The following is a 14329-nucleotide window of genomic DNA, read 5'->3' on the forward strand; positions in this document are numbered from 1 at the left end:
GCTAAAACAACCATAGCTCCCATTTATTGAGAATTTTCTCAACATGCTGTGTATACAGCTGTGCGTGCTGTATGTGCACATATATATGCAATGTGATATATGTGGTATATATATGTACGCACTTACATGCATGCATATGTTATGCACATGTATATCCTCAAAACAACCCAACCAGGCAGGCACTGCCATTACCTTCATTTTATAAATAAAGAAATGAGGCACAGAGAGTTAAGGAACTTGGCCAAGACCAAACTGGGGGAGGCTTGGGTTTGCACCCAGATAATCACATTCCAGATTCTTTTTTTTTTTTTAATTTTTATGTCTTTATTTTATTTTGAGAGACAGAGATAGAGGGCGAGTGGGGGAGGGGCAGAGAGAGAGGGAGACACGGAATCTGAAGCAGGCTCCAGGCTCTGAGCTGTCAGCACAGAGCCCGACACGGGCTCGAACCCATAGACTGTGAGATCATGACCTGAGCCGAAGTCAGACGCTTAACCGACTGAGCCACCCAGGCGCCCCTCACATTCCAGATTCTACCTGCCTAAGCACAATGCCAGACATTGAAAGGCTTAGGAACAGGTAAAGGGCATCATCAGAAAGCTTTTTAAACCAGTGCACATCTGATTTGAAATATTAATGTATCTGGGAATATCTCAAGTCACCAATTCTTCGGATGGCGTATTTTCAATGCCGAAAGATTACACAAACAGAAACATCTGGAAAAAAAGAGAAACATCAGTTATTGCAGTTCTTAGAAAGAGCACCCGATGCAAGGATATGAAAATCTCCCTACATAGCTTTGCAGTGAGTAACGGCTAATTACAAATAAAATGTAAAAGGGGAGAGAGGGTGCCTGCTGAGTAAATATAGTCCTAGACACAGGGTGTGTCGGCTAAAGAGTTGGGATTCCACAGAAGTCTTTTCTGCGTGGCTCTCCAAGAAGGGGGAGCCCTTAGTCTGCTATTCTATGTTGGAGCCTGCCCTCCTCTTCATAAACTTGCACGACTCCGATAGGGCAAGCTCCTGGCCACACTGTCAAAAGGCATTGTCCCCAGAACATATTTAAATTTCAAATACCTGCCTAATAAACCCAAGCCCCGTGCTGATTAAATTCTCTGCATAACTCAAGGGTTATTTCTTTTCACACCTGTTCTCTGCAGTTCTGTACGTGGGTCCTGTCCACCCCCCCTCCCGACTGCACCCCCAAGCCCGTCTTTTTCTCTGCAGGCTGCTAGTGGCAGTTAGCCTAAAAGATATACCTCTGCACTCTGGTTTGGTTTAAAAAGGCATTAATCTTGGTTATGGGGAATTCTCTATGCTAATGTGTGTTTTATTTTCAGCAAGGCTTATTGATCTGCACTTTCCATTCTTCCCTGTGAATGTCCAACTTTTAAAGAGTCACATTTCAAAGAGGCTACATCCTCTGCTTGGGAAGTACTCCCCTCATATTTCTGGAAACACAAGTAGGCCAGCTGGCCCCTGATCCATATGCATGGACTGGCTCATGTGAGCGTCCTGTGGTTCCAGGGCCTTGAATCTAATGGTGCCCGAAGGAGAGTTTCTCAGGGTCACGGGAAAGCTTTTTTTTCCAAGTGCTAAAGTAGGAAAAAAAAACAAAAACATCAAAATCACCTTTTCTCAATCTGAGAATCTGTATTTTCTGTTTTGGAGCTACCTAAACTTAACATTTCAATACTTGCCTAATCCCAAACTGTTTATAGAAATGCTGTTTCTAGAAATTCCGCATGCAGTCATTTCAGTGACTTTTGTTAACGTCAGCAACAGAAACTTAAAAGCCGAAAGATCATTCCAACTTCAGAACTTATCTTTTTAAAATGTATTTCTTATTTGGGAATAATTTTAATTTCACAGGAGAATGGCAAAGATAGAATTGGCGGTTCTCACATAGTCTTTTTTTTTTAAGTTTATTTATTTACTTTGAGAGAGAGAGAGACAGCATGAGTGGGGGAGGGGCAGAGAAAGAAGGAGAGAGAGAGAATCCCAAGCAGGCTCCTTGTTGTTAGCGCAGAGCCTGACGTGGGGCTCAAACTCGCGAAACTGTGAGATCATGACCTGAACCTAAACTAAGAGTCGGATGCTTAATTGACTGAGCCCCCCACATGCCCCAAGAGTCCTCACATACTCTTCACTCAATTTCCCCTTATTGTACCATCTTACCTATAATGGTACATTTGTCAAAATTGAGAAATGAACATGAGTAAAATACTATTGAATCAACTCTGTGCTTCATTATGGTTTCATCCATTTTCCACTGATGTTCTGTTCTCTGTTCCAGGATCCAGTCCGGTGTATACCATACTGCATTTTTCTAAAGTTTATTTATTTGATTTATTAATCTCTTACCCAATGTGGGGCTTGAACTCACAACCCCAAGATCAAGAATCCATGCTCTTCCCACAGAGCCAGCCAGCTGCCCGTCACATTGCATTTTTAGTGATATTTTTCCTAATCTTATTTTGTTTTCAGCCCATTTTTTTCTTTTGCGATTCAATAAAAACTCATAGGACAGTGGATTTTTGAAAGCAATCCTAAAGCCTATTTAATTCAGTAATTCCTAAATGGTGGTACACATTTCACCTGTGGGTACAACTGAGATAATTTTAGGTAGTATACTGATACATAGTTTCTATTTAAATAATTATGTATACATTTTAATGGCTTTTAGAAAAATATATAACAAAGGGCACCTGAGTGGCTCAGTCAGTTCAGGGTCTGACTCCTCATCTCTGCTCAGGTCTTGATCTCAGGGTTATGAGTTCAAGCCCCACCTTGGGTGTGAAGCCTACTTAAATTAAAAGGAAGGAAGGGAGGGAGGAAGGAGGGAGAAGGAAAGAGAAAAATATATATGTAACAAGTCAGTTAAGACCATCTTACAGATATTATTTCCAACAATGAGGCTAAATGTCAAACAGTGAGTCCAAATAGAGATAGCGTAAAAGAAAATATTAAGTAATTGTACAAGGGGATTCACAGGTGAGCGACAGCCACAGTTTGGAAACACTCCTCTTTTCCAAACCCTTCCTTATGCACGTGAGGAAACTGAGCAGCTCCCAGGCCTACTTCCTGCTGGGGAGCCCTCTCCCAACAGAGGAATGGGTGGCCCTCTGTGGCCCTCTGGGCAGTGAGTATGGGTCTGGGCTTGAGATCATTCTAGTCGGGGAGATAGGAGAGCAGACCCGTCCAGGGCTGCAGGAATGTTTCCCTCCATTTTTGAAAGGGACCCAGTCATCACCAATGGACTGGATCCGTTAACCATGGGGCCCCCACGAGACGAAGGCTCCACAGGAAGGAGGAATATCTGTTTCTATACTCCACTACAGACGGGGCCCCAAAGCAGCTGTCCTGAGGGAAAGGCAGAGAGAAGTGTGTCTAGTTCATTCACTGCTATCCATCCTGGGGGGGGGGGGGGGGGGGGGGGNTTCGAGCCCCACATTGGGCACTGAGCTGTCAGCACAGATTCGGATTCTGTGTCTCCCCCTCTCTCTCTCTCTCTCTGCCCTTCCCCCACATACACTCTGTCTCTCTCAAAAACAAACATTGAAAAAATAATAATAAAGTAAATAATGGGAAAAGGAACCAATTTTTTTTTTAAACTGGTTACCAATAAGGAACGAGAGAAGAAAGCAGAAAGTTCAAGCCAGCACCTTCTCTGAAAAGTTCACTTGGATTCCATTTAGTATCTTACATAATGAAACTTAAATTCAGTTCTTTTTTTTTTCTCCCCCCTCTCCGCCCCCCCACTCCCACCTAANTAAAATTTAAAAAGAGAATAAAAAATTAAATAAAGAAACTAACTATATTTAGTTGGCAGCATAACCACGCATAAGGAAAAGATGTCAAGGGACTTAACACACATAATTTAACTGTATATCTTTGTTGCCATAAAGACAAAATGAACGGAAAGTAATGTATCTTCAAGACTATTTTTATGGAGAATAATGTATCTTCAAGACTATTTTTCCAAGGTGCCTGGTGGGCTCAGTTGGAAGACTCTTGATCTTGGGGTCATGAGCTCAAGCCCCAAGTTGGGTGTAGAGTTTACTTAAATAAAAACTTTTAAAAAATAGAACTTAAAAAAAAAAAACAGAACTCTTCCAGAATCCCATTTTTGGTGGTCAAGTTGATACTGCTATTCTTAGATGGTTGTATATGTATCATGGGACGAAACAAGTGTTTGTCTCCTAGGTCAGATAGTTATCCGGGGAAAAAAGGCCTTTTAAATAAAATACTATTGTGAATTAATATGTATTTATTCTATACATAAGAGGCACGTCCCCTTCGTAAAAATTGCCCCATAATCCCATCGTTCAGAGAAAGCTGGTTCTATTGTTGAATATCTTTGATTTAATTTCCTATGCGTGACTGTGTACTTCTTTTATAAAAATGACACCATTCTGAATATATGTTCCATAACCCGTTTTTCAGATTTTTTGTGACTGCATGAAATTCTTTTCGTATCCCTGACGTGTTTTTCTGCATCTGCTAGATTGTAAATGGCATGAGAGCAGAGCCTTGGAACAGTATTTTCCCACCCTTATTTCCAAATCCCAATCTAAATGTTGCCTCTATGTTTAATAGCCATACAAATAGTTACTTAATATTTTCCTTTAAAGCAACTCACATTTTTTTCTTAGCTTAACCTTACACGGTTGTCTTCTTGAAAGCACAGTCTCGGTAAACTAGCTATACATTCTTCTACTAGGAATAGCTATAAATACATAACACAATTCAAATGTTCATCTGGGTATTGTTGTCCATCGGCTTGCGTACCCCCAGAGGTGGCTGGGTGCACCACATTTCGACAAAGTTCTATAGCATCGTATTTAAATAGATTTTAGATGTTCTTTTATTATCAACTTTGTATATGTGTCTATATTCTGAGTTTTCATGCGTTTTGAGTTGTGTGATCACCATACAAGTAGGATACAGNTTTAAATGTCTCTCCTCTGGACAAGCCCATGGTTCCCTACTGTTGGGTCATCAAGTTGTTTCCTAGTTTTCTCTTTGATGATTAACTCGCTTCCTTTCAGTATTGTTGTGTTTGAGGCCCTCTGGGATAGCTCGGAATTGTAATCAATCTGGGGTTTTAAGCACTTATATAAATACCCAGATGGATATAACTTATCCGGTTTTTCTTCTACTTTGATTCTCTGTCTCCCCAAGATTTTATGCCTTTATAAGGAAGTCGTGGTGTTTCCTAGCACAATGAAAGACAAACGGTGTAAACGATTCAAAGATGGAGTATCTCAGATCTAAGACACAACACCCAGGGGTGCCTGATTTTGGCTTGGGGTCTCTCTCATTCCCTCAGCCCTTCCCCGGCTCCTTTGGTAGACAGTTCAGCCCTTACACTAACAACACCACCGGCATGTGGGCCCCCTCTCCACCTGCCTGTGACCATGAGAGACATCACTGATCAGTCGCCACACTCTTCACCTGTCCCTGTGTGCCTCAGAGCCCTTCTCACCCATCACTCCAGACTGGAGGAGGTGCACCGGACGACACGTACTTGCTCTCCTAATTCAGTCTTGGGTTAAGGTAATGTCTCTGTCTTGATCTACAAGGTCTCTTAGCCCACGTGTCTTTGATCTTCACGGCTGAGTTCGCTTCTCCCCAGTGTAGCCCCAGCTTCAATCCCAGCTTCGGGCTGGGAGGAGGGTGTGGCTGGAAAGGGGTAGCACAGAGTAGTCCTTTGGGGTGCTGGGGCTGTTCCGTGTCGGACGGCAGTGGTGGCTACACACGTGTAGCCACCGTGTGTATATCCCCAAAGAGGATAAGTTAATTTTAAAATGTTATCAGAAGTAAGAGTGGGTGCTATTATGCCAGAGGTAATTTTGAATCCACTCTCATTTATTTATTCTTTTTAAGATTTTAAGTAATTCTCTATACCCAACATGGGGCTCGAACATGCTACCCCAAGATCAAAAGCCACATGCTCTATCGGCTGAGCCAACCAGGCGCCCCATGAATCCACTCTCTAAACGGAACATAATGAACCCATTTCCAGCCTGGGTACTCTGACTCATTAGGCACAATTCTTTTTTTTTTTTTAATTTTTAACATTTATTTATTATTGAGAGATGGAGAGAGATGGAGCATGAGTGGGGGAGGGGCAGAGAGAGAGGGAGACAGAATCGGAAGCAGGCTCCAGGCTCCGAGCTGACAGCACAGATCCCAATGCGAGGCTCGAACTCACAAACTGCGAGATCATGACCTGAGCCGAAGTCAGCCACTTAACCGACTGAGCCCCCAGGCGCCCCTAGGCACATTTCATATAGAAGGGTACTTATGTCTTGATCCCAGTGGGGCTGGAAAGTGTCGGTCAAGGGCAAAGTGAACTATCTGGTTTTGAGCCTTTCTCTTTGGACCCCAGGTGTTCTCCTTTCCCGGCAAGCAGGGTCCTTCCGGGCGCAGTAGTTCTTAACTGCTCGCAGACCCGAGAGCCTTCTCCCTGCGGCCTCATTCCCCTGTGGAGCTGCCTCTGCAGCTTGGATCCCGAGCATCCTGGAAAAGCCACCTCCTCCCTTCTGGTCTGATTCCTGCCTGTCCATCCACTGCCCTTTCCACGCCGGCCACCCTACACAAAGGGAGGAATTCATTTCAATTCACGCAGCGCCTGTCCTGATCTGGGCCAGGGAGACCTTTCTGGAAATGGATTAAGTCAGTGCTCTGCGGGGGCAGTTCTTAGAAGGGCATCCGTGTCCCACATAGCGATTCGTTACGCCCGCTCCAGCCAGACGTGGTATTTGCCCAAACTGGTCTAATGGCCACCTAAAGCCGTGGTCCCCCAGCTGTGGTCTCAGCCCAGCAGCACCTGTAAACTTGTCATAAAAGCAAAGTCTGGGGCCCCACCCACGACTTGCTGAATCAGAAACCCTGGGGGCGCCACCCAACAGCCAACCTTTGCACAAAGCCTCCGAGTGATCTTCCCACTTGCTGAGAAACACTCAGGTTCGAGAGCCACTGGCCTAGAGGACCGGTCGCCATCCTGACGGGGTGCGACAGGGGCCCGTTAAATCCCGACAGCCAGGTAGGAGATGATGGCATCCGGGACAGAAGTGGTAGTGACGGAGTGAGTGAGCGGTGGTCAGACACGGATGTATTTTTGCGGGGGAGCTGATAGAATTTGCTGGAAAGCTGGAGGAGAATCCAAGAATTAGAATCACCTGGGGAGCTTTAGAAACTGCCTGCCGAGCCAGTGCCCCTCTGCCCCCATCCCCTGCATCGCTGGGCTTCTTAGAAGCTTTCCAGATGTTTTCTAACGCACAGCCAAGACTGAGCACGAACGTAGAAGAGCATTTTCCACCCGGGGATCCCGTTAAACGTCGGTAGGTGGTGGTGAAGCCCGAGAGTCTCCAACTCTAACAAGCACCCAGGTGATGCCTGCGTCGCTGGGGCCGCTGGCCCGTGGACCACGCTTCGAGGACTGAAAGCAGGATCCAGCTCCATCTGAGGCTCGTCAACCTGCTAGCCTCGCCTTGGCTCGTACCCTGCACCCAATCAAAAGGTGAGTCCTGTCCACTTTGCTTTGGGTCATGCAGTCTCACGGCTTCTCACCTCCACTATGCGAGCCCTAGCCACCGTTCTAAGGGCAAGTAGCCACCGTGCTTCCCTACTGATGACTGTTTTCGGTGCAGCGGCCAGAATAGCGCTCTTTTTTTTTTTTTTTAAATATTTTTATTTATTTCTAGGAGAGAGAGAGAGAGACAGCGTGAGAGCAGGGGAGGGTCAGAGAGATAGGGAGATACAGACTGAAATAGGCTCCAGGCTCTGAGCTGCCAGTCAGCACAGAGCCCGACGCGGGGCTTGAACCCACGAACCGTGAGATCATGACCTAAGCGAAAGTCGGACGCTTAACCAACTAAGCCACCCAGGTGCCCCAGAATAGCGCTCTTAAACCTTGGCCCAGATCACACGATCGCCCTGCTTAATTCTGATCACTGGTCTGACATGATCTGCAACCCCTGTCCCATCTTTCTGACTTCATTCCCGACCATCCTCTCTCTCCCACAGCTCTCCAGCCATGCCAGCCAGAACCACAGGCACACTCCTGCACCGGGCCTTTGCACATGCTGTTCTCCCTTGAAAGCTTTTCTCCTGTATCCACACTGCTCACTCCCCATTTCATTCAAGTCTCTGCTCAGATATCCCCTCAACCTTTCTCACCCTCTGCCACCCCCCACCTCCTGTCACTGTCTTCCCCCTCATTCGTGATCTCAAGATTGTCCCCAAACTTGATGGCTTATAGCAATAGTAGTGATTTATCATCTCACTCGGTGGCCACGCATTCAGAAAGGGCACAGGGAGGGGGGATGGCTTATCTCTCTCCACACTGATTGGGACCTCAGCTGGAAGACAAAAAGGCTGAGGCCTGAGATCATCTGAAGGCCTGTCACTCACAAGCTGGCTGTCACCTGGAACCCTCAGCATGGCCTCTCCGTGGGGCCCAAGCTTCCTCCCAACATGGTGGCCAGATTCTAAGGACAGGTGTCCCAGGGCCGAAAGAGGGCCCGGCAGAATCCGTATCCTTGGAAAGCACATCACGCGGTGTCTACCACATTCTGTTAGACGTGGGCTCTCAGTCCAGCCCACATTGCAGGGGAAGGGAACACACTTCACGTCAGACATATTTTAAAAGGCCCACACTAGGGGCGCCTGGGTGGCTTAGTCGGTTAAGCGTCCGACTTTCGCTTAGGTCATGATCTCGCGGTTCGTGGGTTCGAGCCCCACGTCGGGCTCTGTGCTAACTGCCAGCTCAGAGCCTGGAGCCTGCTTCAGTCTGTGACTCCCTCTCTCTCTGACCCTCCCCTGCTCACGCTGTCTCTCTCTCTCTCTCCTAGAAATAAAAAAAAAAGGCCCACACTCGCCTTTACCTTGCTGTATTTTTCTTTAGAATGTATCACTTCCTGACATGTTATGTTTCTATTTCCGTGCATGTTTATTGTCCTTCCCTGTCCAAATATCAGCGCCTTGCTGGTTTTGATCACTCCCCCACCCCCACCCCCAGCTCATGATCATGCGGGGCGAAGAGCAGGTGCTCCATATATAGTATTTGAGTGGATCAATTACCGTATAGTAATGCCTGTTGGATTCGGAAAACAATCGTGCTGGTTTTCTGGAAACCCGAAGACCCTGCACGTGTGGAAAACAGTCTGCTCCTCGTGGAGCAGAGGCCCAGGAGTGGCTGAGATGTGCCTCCCCATCCATCTTCTGGAATCACTCCTGATCTGTCATTCGAGTGAGAAGGTCCTGGCTTCCAGGACAGGCTGCTTGCTCCCAAAGGGGAAAGGCCACGTACCCGTCTCAGTTCCTTGGTGTCCCACACGTAACGTGGCACACTTCCAACTCAGTGGCTACCTACCTGAAAGACCCCAAACCCTGCGTAAGAAAAATAGCAGCTCCTGCTTATTGAGCGTGTGCTGGGCGGGGGGCAGGTAGGTAAACATCTGATGTGCATTAGCTCTTGATACTCGAAAAGAATCGTATCCCTGTTAGCATGAGGACCCAGACAGTTAAAGAGCAAGAGTCTGGGTACAGAGAAAAAGTTATACTAGGGGCGCCTGGCTGGCTTAGTCAGTAAAGCATGGGACTCCTTTTTTTTTTTTTCTTTTTAAGTGTATTTATTTTGCGAGAGGGAGGGAGGGAGAGAGAAAGAGTGCGCATGCACCCACACATGAGTGAGGGAGGTGCAGAGAGAGAGGGAGAGAAAGGATCCCGGGCAGGTTCCTGAATGTCCGCGTGGAGCCCCACACAGGGCTTGAACTCACCAACCGTGAGACAGACATGAGCTGAAACCAAGAGTCAGACGCTTAACCAGCTGAGCCCCCCCAGGCACCCAGGCATGGGACTCTTGATCTTGGGTCATGAGTTCAAGCCCCACATTGGGTTCAGAGTTTACTTAAAACAAAGAACAAGAGGGGCGCCTGGGTGGCTTAGTCGGTTAAGTGTCCGACTTTCGCTTAGGTCATGATCTCGCGGTTCGTGGGTTCGAGCCCCACGTCGGGCTCTGTGCTGACAGTTAGCTCAGAGCCTGGAGCCTATTTCAGAGTCTGTGACTCCCTCTCTCTCTCTGACCCTCCCCTGCTCACGCTGTCTCTCTCTCTCTCTCCTGGAAATAAATAAAACATTAAAAAAAAAACAAAAAACAAAGAACAAGAGTCTGGTATGCCGCTAGGAACTCAGTGCATATTTGTAGAATGATTGGATTCCTGTTATGCCTTCGCATTATATAATACACTGTGTGGAAATAAATACGGATGTGTATAATCTGGAGGTAAATGAATGTATCATATGGTCCTAGGCTGTCAGCTCCTGAGAAGCCACACATCCAAACTAAAGGAGAGGAAGGCCCATCACCTAGAAGTACTCGGATACTGACTGCCTTCTATTGGGTAAGTCTGCTTTACTATATTAACACAGGGTAGCTGAGGTAGCATTTTTAGAATTTTGTGCAAGGACGAAGGACATTTATGTCTGGGTGATTCTCTGAGAATGATGGCGCCTGGAGTCGTGCAATAGATTGCTTCTGCCTTCCAGCACGTTTTTCTTCCGCCGCCACTCTGCTTTCTTGGGGGAACCCCTTCCCCACTGGGACCACAGGGAGTCTGCCAGTCAAGGTGTCTTACTGTGTCCCCCCCACCCACTCACCCAGAGATCAGCCAATTAGACACTCTGTTGCAGTCTCCTGCCCACACTGCCTCCCTGACTGGTTCAGAGATGAACTGGGGATCACACAGACAGTCGGAGCACACTTGGGGCTCCGCTGCTATAATTAGCATGCAGAATAAATTTAGCCTCAAAGGTTCCGGAAAACTCCCCAAATTGGATGCTGTTAGGTCCATGTTATCCTCAGCTCCAGCTGTGTCCCATTTAGTAGATCCACTGAGTGGCATCATCCTGGAGGCAGAGAGATTTCTGTCCCTCCCCATAATAGCTGTCATCGCAATACTGATTCGCATATACCCAGAAATTCAACGTGGACAGGGGGAAGGGCTGGCAATTGTAGGCGGAAAGAAAGTAGTGGCCTCCTAGCTTTATATTTAGAGTATTCCTTAAAAACGAAAACGGAGAGCCTCCTGGCTGCCTCAGTCTGTAGGTAGAGCATGTGACTCTTGATCTTGGGATTGTGAGTTTGAGCCCCAGGTTGGATGGAGAGATTACTTAAGGTTAAGATCTTGGGGCTCCTGGGGGACTCTGTCAGTTAAGTGTCCGACTCGGCTCAGGCGATGACCTCACCGTTGGTGAGTTCCAGCCTTGCATCAGCTCTGTGCTGACAGCTCAGAGCCTGGAGCCTGCTTGGAATTCTGTGCCTCCCTCTCTCTCTGCCCCTCTTCCGCTTGTACCCTGTCTCTCTCTTCCAAAAAATAAAGAAACATTAAAAAAATTAAAGGTAAATCTTAAAAGGGGGGGGGGGACTCTGGCCGCATATTGGTACCAACAGTGACCAGGTTTAAATTTGGATGCTGAATTCCTGGTGCTGAAGGGTTTGATTCAGCCTCTCATGCTCACTCACGTCTACTGCACAGCAATTCTGTGCTAGTCATTGTGCCCCGCGCTGGGAACAGGACGGTGAGGAGGCACGCTGCGCTGGGGCAGAGCCGCAGAGCAGCAGAGTTCAGCTCCCCCTTGCCGTTAGCTACGAAAATTGCCTTCTAGACCCACTGTTCGCCCCCGCTGTGTACCCTCAAACCCTGCGGATTCATCTTCTTCCTCAGGGAAGAAATTCTGATAAATTCCAGCACATAGTCTCAGATTTGTCCTCCACCCTTGCTCCGTGGCCACAGAGTTCGAAACGATTTGAAATTTCTGAGTTTGGCTTTAGTTTGTGGGGTTCATTTTTTTTTTTTTATTTCAAAATAAATTGATTGCAGAGGTATCCTGATTCCAGAGTTGTTTTTTTAAAAAAAAGTGGGCAAAAAGGTTTGAATTGTGGGGCACCTGGGTGGCTCAGTCGGTTGAGCATCCAACTCTTGATGTCTGCTCGGGTCATGACCTTCTGGTTCGTGGGATGGAGCCCCAAGTTGGGCTCTGCGCTGATAGTACAGAGCCTGCTTGGGATTCTGTCTCCTTCTACTTTTGCCCCTCCCCCATTTGCACACTGGCTTTCTCAAAATAAATAAACTTTAAAAAAATGTACTGTTACTATAAAAAAAACAAAAAGCCATGGCACCTAGGCAGCTCAGTTAAGCGTCCAACTCTTGATTTCAGATCAGCTTATGATCTTGTGGTTCATGAAATTGAGCCCCTCTGTGCTACCAGCAGAGAGCCCACTTGGGATTTTCTCTCTCTCTCTCTCTCTCTCTCTCTCTCTCTCTCTCNAAATTTTTTAATTCAATCCAAAAGAAAGCAAGAAAAAATGAAAAGACAGATGCAACAATAGCAAAGAGCAAGATGGTAGACTTACTTCCAAACATATAAAAAATTAGTATTAAGTATAAATGACCTAAATATTCCAATTAAAAAATCAGAGATTGTCAGGCTGCATAAAAATGCAAGAGCCAGTGGGAATGCAAATTGGTGCAGCCAATCTGGAAAACAGTGCGGAGGTTCCTCAAGAAAGTAAAAATAGAACTACCCTACGACCCAGCAATTGCACTATTAGGCATTTGTCCAAGGGATGCAGGTGTGCTGTTTCAAAGGGGCGTGTGCACCCGCGTGTTTATAGCACCTCCATCAACAACAGCCAAGGTATGGAAAGAGCCCAAATGTCCATTGATGGATGAACGGATGAAGCAGCTGTGGTACACATACAATGGAGTATTACTCGGCAATCAAAAAGAATGAAGTCTTGGGGCGCCTGGGTGGCTTAGTCGGTTGGGCGTCCGACTAAAAAATATATTTAAAAAAAAAAAGAATGAAGTCTTGCATTTGCAACTACATGGATGGAACTAGAGGGTATTTGTTAAGCGAAATAGAGAAAGACAAATATCATACGACTTCACTCAGATGAGGACTTTAGGATACAAAGCAGATGAACATAAGGGAAGGGAAGCAAAAATAATATAAAAACAGGGAAGGGGACAAAACATAAGAGACTCTTAGAGAACAAACTGCGTGTTGCTGGAGGGGTTGTGCGAGGGGGGATGGGCTACATGGGTGAGGGGCATTAAGGAATCTACTCCTGAAATCATTGTTGCACTATATGCTAACTAACTTGGATATGAATTAAAAAAAAACAAAAACTAAAAAGGCAAGAGCCAGGGCACCTTGGTGAGTCAGTCAGTTGAGCGTCTGACTCTTGATTTCAGCTCAGGCCATGATCATAGGGTTGTGGGATTAAGCTCTGCCTTGGGCTCCTGGCTATGCATGGAGCCTGCTTGGGATGCTCTTTCTTTGTTGCTGCCCCTCTCCCCTGCTAACATGCTCACGCTCTCTCTCTCTCTCTCTTTCTCGCGCTCGCTCTCACTCTCGCTCTCTCAGAAATTAAAAAAAAAAAAAGGCAAGGGTCAAAAAACCAAGTTTAAAGACACAGGTTAGTAAGGCACCTAAGTGCTCAGTTAGTTAAGCCTCCACCATTTGATCCCAGCTCAGGTCATGATTTCACAGGATTCTCTCTCTCCCTCTCTCTCTTGCTCACTTGCACTCTCTCTTTCTCTCAAAAATAAACATTAAAAAAGAATAACAGCCAAGAGTCTTTTGAGCACCTACTGTGTGCCAGGCTATTCCCATTTACTTTCCTCTTGTAAGCGGGCACTCTGCTTCTGTCCCCTCCCCCTCCTTTTTTTTTTTATTTGAGAGAGAGAGCACGTGTGCATGAACAGGGGGCAGGGGCTGAGGGAGAGAGAATCTTAAGCAGGCTCCACGCTCAGGGCAGAGCCTGACCAGGGGCTCGAGCCCACACCTGCTAGATCATGACCTGAGCCACAATCGAGTCAAATGCTCAACTGACTGAGCCACCCAGGCGCCCCACTTCCATCTCATCTTATAGACGATTGTAAAAGGGACTGTGTAAGCAGGGGACACAGCAAGCTATGGTCATCCTGAATTCTGGATATTCGTTTACACACATTTTTCACTTTTTGCTCACAGTTGGGGGCTAAAAATGGAGAACAGAGCAGTTAAGTGATCTGTTGTGTTTCCCTCGCTCAGAGGATTGCTTTGCTTCTCTGTTTTAGCTCCAGAGGCTGGGAGCTGCACCCCAAAAAAGCTTCCTTAATGGATACTGAAATGTAGTCGCACACCGTTTTTTATGCATCACGAAATAGCCTTTTTTTTTTTTTAAATTGTTTCTCAACCATTAGCCAGAACACAGCGGTACACCTTTCTGGGTGTGGGCGCTGCACGTGAACCGAACACCGGGCCCCTCCAT

The sequence above is a fragment of the Crocuta crocuta genome, unplaced genomic scaffold, assembly GCF_008692635.1.
Source record: "Crocuta crocuta isolate KB4526 unplaced genomic scaffold, BGI_CrCroc_1.0 scaffold27, whole genome shotgun sequence".
NCBI lineage: Eukaryota > Metazoa > Chordata > Mammalia > Carnivora > Hyaenidae > Crocuta > Crocuta crocuta.